This window comes from Juglans microcarpa x Juglans regia, chromosome 7D (assembly GCF_004785595.1).
Source record: "Juglans microcarpa x Juglans regia isolate MS1-56 chromosome 7D, Jm3101_v1.0, whole genome shotgun sequence".
NCBI classification, from domain to species: domain Eukaryota; kingdom Viridiplantae; phylum Streptophyta; class Magnoliopsida; order Fagales; family Juglandaceae; genus Juglans; species Juglans microcarpa x Juglans regia.
Genome location: NC_054606.1, coordinates 11,373,137 through 11,382,697, shown reverse-complemented (window position 1 = coordinate 11,382,697; position 9,561 = coordinate 11,373,137). Strand labels below are relative to the sequence as shown.

The window sequence follows — 9,561 nt, the reverse complement described above, 5'->3', positions numbered from 1 at the left end:
GATTTTGATAGGGTCAGCCAGATAACCCTAAAACCTATCGATCTAACGGGTTTCAATCAGCATCCTTCATGTTATCTGACTTATTTCCCAATAGTGGAAGATGTAGTCTATTCCAATAGAGGTAGTCCTTTATTTGTACCCTCTAGTACCTTTTGATGGGAACCTTTACTTCTTCTCTTGTCATCGTTCTCCCTTAGACCCGAACATATGCTTTGATACCCATTGTTATGAAAAATGATGACAGAAGAGTAAACAAAACAAGAAATCAATCACACAACACAAAGAATTACGTAGTTCGACAATGTGCCTTCATCCACAAAGCTAAAGATGATTTTAGTATCTTGAGGAATAACAAAATATACTTTGTCATATTGTTCCTTAATTATATATTTATAAAGTTATACGGTGGAAATCTTAATTTCATAATTATTAGATTATTCGCTTGAGCAAACTCTCTGCCTAAATTTGCTTAATCAACCTATATCGCAAAATTCTGTCCGGCATTTCTCAAGTCACAAACCAATTAAATTATCAGGTCGGAGTCTCAAATGGAGTCACCACAAAAATAAACCAACTCCACAAACCCACTTTGACACGACTGACTTGGATCCGAACAAAGCTGAACCAATTAAATTAGATACCGCCTACACCAGTAAGTCGCACCGACTCCAAAATGGACGGAGTCAAAAGCTGAAAGCAGCTGCAACATTGAACGGTTAAAGGATCCTCAAATATTAAATCACATAAAACTTCACAACCGTGTCAAAGTAAAACCAAAGTTAATACCTTCACCGGAGCCAAATCGTTCGCAAAATCGACTCCAAAATGGGTGAAGTCAGAGGTTCAAAGCGGCGTTGAAGAGTTTAGACCGGTTCCTAATTATTCTTCTTCGTTGGTGTGTGGATTTTTATTTCAGAACTCGTGACCTTGATTGCTCCCCCATTCTTTTCCTTTTTTAACTTCCTAGCTCCCGATGTTGATCCAGTTTTCAAGAAGAAATAGGAGTAAATATGGCTGCATCCGAGGGAGAAGGAAGCAGTACATCTCGCTCTCTCCAAGACACACCCGTCTGGGCTCTAGCCACCGTTTGCTTTGTCTTCATCTCCATCTCTATCTTTATGGAGCACTTGATCCATCTCCTTTCCAACGTAAGTAAACATACAAGAAAATGATGAAAATAAAGATAAGCTTTCACCTCGATCGGAAGTAGTAGTAGCAGTACTACTACTACTGTGTAGCTGCCGTATGGTCTGCAATAATTTGATGGAGGAACTAATTTTCTTACTTTTTGATGCTCAAAGAAACCATTTTTTAACGAGCGGGAAAAGCCCTTTACAAATACTAACTCATGAACGGCAGCTACTTGATGTTTGCCGTAAAGAAAGCTACTTTAAATTATGTTCTTAATTATGAAAATTTTTACAAATCCCAGCCTGTATTGGGTTTCTAATTGGTGCAGTGGCTCAGAAGTCACCGAAAAACTGCTTTGTTCGAGGCTCTGGAGAAGCTTAAATCTGGTAGGTTTTAGAATTGTAACAATTTATATGCTAATTGGAAACGGATCAGGTAAACGTTTGTGTTGACTAATTTGTATGTGGTGTCCTTGCAGTGTTGATTCTCTTGGGTTTCATGTCTCTCATATTAGCAGGAACTCAAAGATACATTTCCAAAATCTGTATACCGATTACAGTTGCAGATACCATGCTTCCTTGCCGTGTAAGAGTAACAACCAAAACTACCAAAGCACTAGGATTAATTGCTCATATATGGACTGGAACATCTGAATATTACTTGCCAGGAAAAGATGATCTTGAGAATGTTTCGTGGCAACCTGAAAGAAGATTGGCAGCAGCTGAAACCAGTACTTCTTCTGAATATTGTGATTCCAAGGTACGATATATAATATTGATCTTAATTAATTATTGATTTGGAAAAGAGGAAGCTCTCTGTCTCTCTCTCTCTCTCCCCATTTATCTGAATATTTCTTTAATTCGATTTATTTGCAGGGAAAGACATCATTTATATCACCAGAAGGGATTCTTCAGCTCAACAACTTCATATTTGTGTTAGCAGTTATGCAGATTGTCTATAGTGTTCTCACCATGGCTTTAGGAAGGGCAAAGGTACGTACGTATGCCCACTTGCTTTATAAATCTTCTCATATTAAGACAAGATTAGATTTGTATGCAAAATATTAGACATTCTGATCATTTCTACAGGATTATTAGAAATCCATGTATTACATCTTCCTATATTTTTCCCTAAAAGTTTTAAAATAATAAACATCATGTGCCGGCCGGCCACCACACAATACGCCGGGAGTGATCCGATCACTCCGGCACGAATCATGAGTGGTCTTTGCCACACCCAACGACCAAACAGTTCCTAACCAAACTATGCCTCATCAGAATATGAATATTAAGCCTATATATAGTTGAGTTTTTTGTCATAGCATTAATGGATTATCCTGCTAATAACATATAATAAGGACAAAGCAAGGCTATAGATCAATTTTGTTTGCCTTCTACGGTACGCAACACATTCAATACTTACCAAACCTAAAAAAGTTAGAGGTTTAATTGAGAAATAATATTTACCGTCATAGAGTATACAAGTGCGGCACACTTTTTTTGAACAAAATAAACAAATATAAGATCTGTATGAAAAAATTAACTTCTTAGTGGTGAACCGTACAGAAATACTCGACACTTGCACAACTCATAATTGTATCTAGCATTATTCAGATTAATTAGAAGAACATATGTAGTCGTTCATTATTTATATGAGAGTTTTGAATACCATCGACTTATAATAACTGCATAATTCAGGGTTCGAACTCATAAGTACTGATCCCAATTGTGGAGTACTTCATTGCCCCCGAAGACTGGGGTGGAGTACCATTTGGCGTGAAGTCAATATTGAGAGGCATTAGGTTTATTTATTTTAAACACAACGAATACTAGCTAGCAACCTCTCCCAATTAATCTATCTAGCTCTTGATTGTTCTTTGATTTTTTTCTCTTTAATTGCGACCGGATGTGGCCATGATGATGAATATTATTTGCATATGATCATTAGATGAGGCGCTGGGAAGCTTGGGAAAGAGAAACTGAGACAATCGAATATCAAGTGGCTAATGGTGAGATTAATCTCCTTGCAAACTTGTTTATTGAGCAAAAAAAACATCACTAGTTCTTTAATTCATAAAAAATAAATAAAAAAATAAAAAATTGTTAGCTGTTCTAAAAATATTTTAAAAATTAGTCTTCCCAAGAAATCGGGGTCTTCTTTAATTTATTAGCTTCTGCGTTAAGTCATTTTTCTGTGTCTGGTTGACCTTGACGGGAAATATAGCTTTCCGAGTCTCCAGCTTGTTATCCTTAGGCATGTTCTATCTGGTAAATATGAGAATTCTCGAATTTTTTTAAAATTTCTCATGATACGCATTTTAATTTTAAATTTTGAAAGTTTTCATCTAATCATAGTCAAACGTCACAAAAATCAATACGATTTTTATAAACTTCCAAATAAAAATTATATTCATACAACATTTTAACTTTATCTATTTATTTTGACAAATTTCAATACAATATTACTTATTTTAAAAAATATATTTTTATTCAATTTTTCCTCTCTCATTTTTCAAAACCCAGTAAATTAACATCTTCACTCAAACTATTTCACTTTGAGATATTTTAAACATTCAAACATGCCAAATTTACTAAAATTTAGACAGAATATCACAAGATCAGTACCATCATCTTCTTGTTCACTTTTTTTTTTTTTTTTTTTTTTTAATTTCCTAAACGTATACCTAGCTAGGTGGGTGCTCTTTGTTTATCTTCCATTTGATCTTTAACCCCAAATTAAATAAGGTCTCTGCTTTTTGTTTTCTTCCATTTCCCAATATTAGAGGGGGTGGAAACCTGGAAACCAACCAGTACGATTAATTTGTTTTTAAAAGCACAAAGCTTTAAATTATTAAAGCCTTTCGGTGAGCTGTAATTAAAGTTTGGCATTTTTATAATCGTATCTAGATGATCAGTGGCTAACGATATATCAACGACTAACCTCGACTTTTAGCTAAAGCTAGCAGAAGGTGGGGCATGCATCCCCATGATCCACTTGATTAGTCTTTTAAAGAATATGGGTTTAAATATGATTTTAATCCTTCCTTGAGTCATTATAATTAGAGTCCATCGAATAATTATAAAAGGCAAGATCTTCTTTTTTAAAAATAACGTACTGATAGTCTATTTTTGACCTTCCAATACTGTATTTTAGATGTGATTTATAAGTTTTTAATATGAGATTTGCTACTCATCATCTGATCACACACTATATACCGGCCCACACTTATTTTTTTTCATGTTAAACTAATTGAGTTATTGATCTGCTCATCATTCATATATTACAAACTTGTTAAGGAAAGAAAAATTAAAAATAAAAATAAAAAATTATGTGTGGTGTGTAATGTAAGCGGCCTGATGATAAATAGAATTTTTCTTCTAATATTGACGAATGAAATGCTTTGGTTGTGTTAGGATTCTAGTCATGAGATATAAAATTAGAGATTTTATATAAGTTTATATCTTATAATTAGAATCCTAACAAGTTTCTTGTTTAGGAAATAGAATATTCTAAACATGATTTTATCGCCAATTATCTCTCCATCATGTTTGCCTTATTACTCCTACGAGTTGAAAAATGATATATATAAATTGATCAAAATGTAAAAAGCCTCTCTAAAAATAAAAATAAAAATGAATCTCATCATAATTAAAAAGTGCAAAAAATTTACTTTTTAATAATAGAATTTATTTTTTTATAAAAAATTATACAACACTTGTTTATTTGAGAGTTTTTCTATAATTTATGGTGTTCAATGCTTTAAAATTTGATTTTTTTTTTTTTTGAATTTGTCTGACATCATGAGTACTGTCTATTTAGATCCTAATCGATTTAGATATACAAGACAAACGACGTTCGTGCGCCGACATATGAATTCTTTTACAAGAACATCCCTTCATCTTTGGATCGTAAGTAGTAATTATTCCTTTTCTTTCTTTTTATCAAATATGCTATATATTAATTTAGAGCATAGATATAGCAGAGTTACTTTTTTTTTCTTAAATTTTTATAGTGTCCATCATATATATTAATTATTGATGTTCAGGCACTTAAAATGTATTAAAATATAAAATAAAAGAACATTAATATTTATTTTTCTAATTCTGATCATACCGTCGTTTGCTCAAATTTGAATTGGAACAGAAATGCTTCTTCCGACAATTCTTCAATTCAGTGGCCAAAGTTGACTACCTAACTCTACGCCATGGTTTTATCTCAGTTAGTTTCTCCATCTTTTTTCTAAATTTCAACTCCTGTTGTTCAGATATTTGAGAAGTTGACGTAATATTAGGTATAATTTTGAGGTATATAAGTCTCGAATTAGTCTTTTTATGAAAAATATTAGGGTAATTGGAGCGTAAAGAAATGCTGCAGATATAAATTATAGATTACACAAAAGTAAACTGATCATAAAATAACGTGATTTTATGTGACTTGCTAGATCATTTACTTTATGATCATAAAAATAACTTAATTTACATTCTAATGTATCAGTATATCAAATCACGTTATTTTGTAGTTTTATTTTAAATAATCCCTTTACAGTAAAGTAGTGTTTCTCAAAACTTTATAAATAGTTTTCCAATTAAGAATATATAACTCAGTTCCACTGATTTTATAGGCCCATATGTCAACAAATAATTCCTTCGACTTCCAAAAGTACATACAACGTTCGCTGGACGAGGATTTCAAAGCTGTGGTTGGCATCAGGTTAATTGTTAATTTAATTATACTCCTATTCCATGAATATCTGATCATCTGTCTTTGCCCAATTTGGTTGATCCATGTTTTTGTTTATATCAAACGGTCTTCGGTCTATGATGCTAGCTAGACGTTTTGTAATTGGCAGTTATATATCACATAAAATTACTTAATAATCTCAATATTAAGCTGAGAAATGTTTAAGCCACAAAAAGATTTTACAAAAAAAAAAATTACAAATTGACGTGACTTGATGTGGTAAGTCAGATTGTAAAATATATTACTTCTATCTTAAAATAGATCTAACACATGAAACCAAGTACGTTAATTGTGAGTTTATTTTTGTTAAAATATCTTTGTAACTATAGAAGTTCTCTTAAGCATTGGTCACTCCTAATTCTTCCAGAATTTGTTAGAATTAAAATGAAAGAAAATGAACCGCTTATTAATGAATTACGATTTCAAGAAGAATGTGACAAAATTATGCTATGGTGATATAAATACTACTTCATGAAATTCTCTGTGCTGACCCCATGTAACCAATAGGATGCTAAAAATATATTAGTATGGAAAATGCTACTCTTTCTGCTGGGACATCCGATCCCGCTGGGATTTATTATTATTATTATTATTATTACGTAGTAATTAAGAAAGTGTTTAAAAAAATATTTAAAAGTGTTAAAAAAAATACATGTAAAAGAAATCAAAAAAATATATATATCCAAAATACACTGGCAGGATCCCTCAGTGCGGGAGCTCCCAACAGTAGCTGTCACTACAAGAAAACTGTTTATTTCTAATATTATATCAAAATGATGATGATCAATAATAAGATGATGAATAATGTATTTCTTCATTGTATGAGATCCAATTATAAGCTCATGATCATATTTTCACACTTTTGGACAGCCCTTCCATGTGGTTTATTGTCGTCGTCTTCATCCTTCTCGACGTGCATGGTGAGCAAAATGCCCTCTTTCTACTATATATATATGTGGAGAAAGAATGTTTTCGAATTTTTGTCCAAATTTAAAGGTCTCAAGTGAAAAAAGGATAAATACATGAAGAAATAAATCCTTCAACATTTATTATTAGTACCCTACGAATTTTTCAAACAGCACTAAATGTTCAATATGTTGTAAGATCATCAACTTCATGTATATATCAATTTATCCAGCATTATTAACTAATTAATGATATTTATGATCATCTTAATCAGGTTGGCATATGTATCTGTGGTTATCATTTCTCCCATTAATTGTACGTATTCAAAGTTAATTTAATATATATAATTACATGCAGATTAATTAGTAGTAATAGTCGACGATTTTGATATATTTATTATATTAATGTGCAGTTAGTGCTACTTCTTGGAACCAAACTGGAAGTAATTGTAGCAAGAATGGCTCTTCAACTCAAAGATCAGAACAGCGTAATCAAAGGAACACCTGTGGTGCAACTCAAGGACAGTCATTTCTGGTTCAATCGACCCAAATTCTTCTTGAACGTTCTGCATTTTACTTTGTTTACGGTAAAAATATTATATATCTGGCCTAGTACTCATCAATTACTTCCAAAAACAGAAAAAGATTCATCTTTAGTACTATGGATAATTGCACGATCCATTAGAATTAATGACTGTTTAAGTACTAATTGATCTATATTTGATTTAATTTCTTAACTATTTCCAGAATGCATTTGAGCTTGCTTTCTTCGTTTGGGTCACGGTATGCTTAATTGGCAGCTTAATTCCATTTGATCATGATCATGCTTTAAACTCAATGCAGTCGAGTGATTGTGCATGTGTGCATTTATTTGTTAACCAGTTCGATCATTCATGTTTGTTTAATCACTTTCTAATTTTCAGTGGCAATATGGGATCAAGTCTTGCTACCATGAAAATATCGAAATCATCGTTGTTCGGGTAGCATTAGCGTACGCGGGTTCGCTCTTTCTTCTTTTTATTTTTCTTCTTCTGTCTAATTAATATGTGATCTTATTTTGTCATGATCACCACCACCCAAGATTCATTCCCAAAGACAATACCATGTATATTAATTCAAGATTTATTGATCAAGATGCATCAATCCGTATACATATTATTAATCAAGTTTAAGAAAATGTTTATGTTCTGCATTTTATATTGTCATCTCTAGTCACACCACACCGACTGATGTGGCACATGATTTTCTGTTACTTTTTATTGAAATGGTTAGCTTATGAAATTAGTACTTTAACTTTATTTCATATATTACTCTCTGATCACTTATTAGCAATTATATATATGCGAGCCTTCATGCTACTTGAAATTAATGTGTTCACTAAAAGCTAGTTGTTTTGAATAATCTCTTCAGGGTGACAGTTCAAGTGTTGTGCAGTTATATTACTCTTCCCTCTACGCTCTTGTAACCCAGGTACATGGTGTGAAATGACCAAATAGATACTATATATACATATATATATATATACATATATATATATATATATATATATACATATATATCCATTTCAAGTGAAATATCATGGATGGCATGCATATTGCACATAGATTGCATCTTAAAGATAACATAATTATATATAAGTTGTCGTTGTACATGGTTATGCATAGATGGGATCACAATTCAAGAGCAGAGTCGGCCTAGAAGGCCAAACGGTGCATGCAATAAATCAATGGTATGTTGAAGCAAGGGAAAGGAGGAAAAAGAGGCAGGATGTTTCTGTACGATCAGGATCAAGCAGTAACAGAACCCTGGATTCGTTGGATTTGCCTTCTCATCATCATCACCGAGTGCTAACAATCTCTAACGAGGGCGAGATCGAAGCTCATGTTTCCAACGAATTAGCTGATGAAATTGTTGAAGAACAATATGATCAAGGAGTTCATGACCAAGATCATGATGAGGAAGGACTTGACCAAGCCATGGATTCAACGTCTGAAATTGTGCAGATCGAAATGTCAGAAGCTAGCATCTCTAACTCAAAAATATTAGAGAGTACTGGCATGATCTCATAGATATGAATTCTCTCATTGTATAGCTTTCGTTTTTTTTTTTTTTTTTTTTTGAAATATACCTCCTGTTATCATTTCATTCATAGTTCAATTGGTTACAAAGTTTATCATGTATAACTTTCTGTATACACTCTGGTGGAACACATTCCATCCACACAATTTCATTATCAAAAATTAAACCCAACTTTGCTAAACTATGTGCAAGTTCATTCCCTTCTCTGCGTACAAACTGTAAGCTCCATCCTCTACAAGCTTCTATTGCAGACCTCAGATCCCCACCAGTTGCCCTTTCCATGAATCATCATCTGAATCAGCATTCATTGCATCCACCACCACCTTAGCATCCCCTCAAAACAGGCATTACTAAATCCTAATTCTCTACAGAAATCCACAGCTCTCCATAAGGCATAGCACTCGGCTACAAAGGGGGAATTTACAAAAAAATTTTGTACACTCAAGGATGCTAAAACATCCCCTCTAAAATCCCTAATCACCGCACTAATTCCCATCTTTTGAGCTTGAAGATCCATAGCAGCATCGAAGTTTACTTTCACAGAGTTCACATCAGGCACTTCCATTTTTACTTTTGCAATGCATGTTCTGATCCTCTTCCTTCATTTCCTCCCTTCTTGTGCACTTCATGGAAGTCACTCAGGTTGACTAGTTCTCTTTGAACAACACAATCTGGACTTGAGAAGTTGCTGTCAAAGACCACTGAG

At 33.0% G+C, this 9,561-nt stretch overlaps 1 pseudogene; it reads left to right on the top strand.

Annotated features, from left to right (window-relative positions):
* Positions 1-724: 724 nt before the first annotated feature.
* Positions 725-9,036, top strand: LOC121238279 (annotated as a pseudogene).
* Positions 9,037-9,561: the final 525 nt, after the last annotated feature.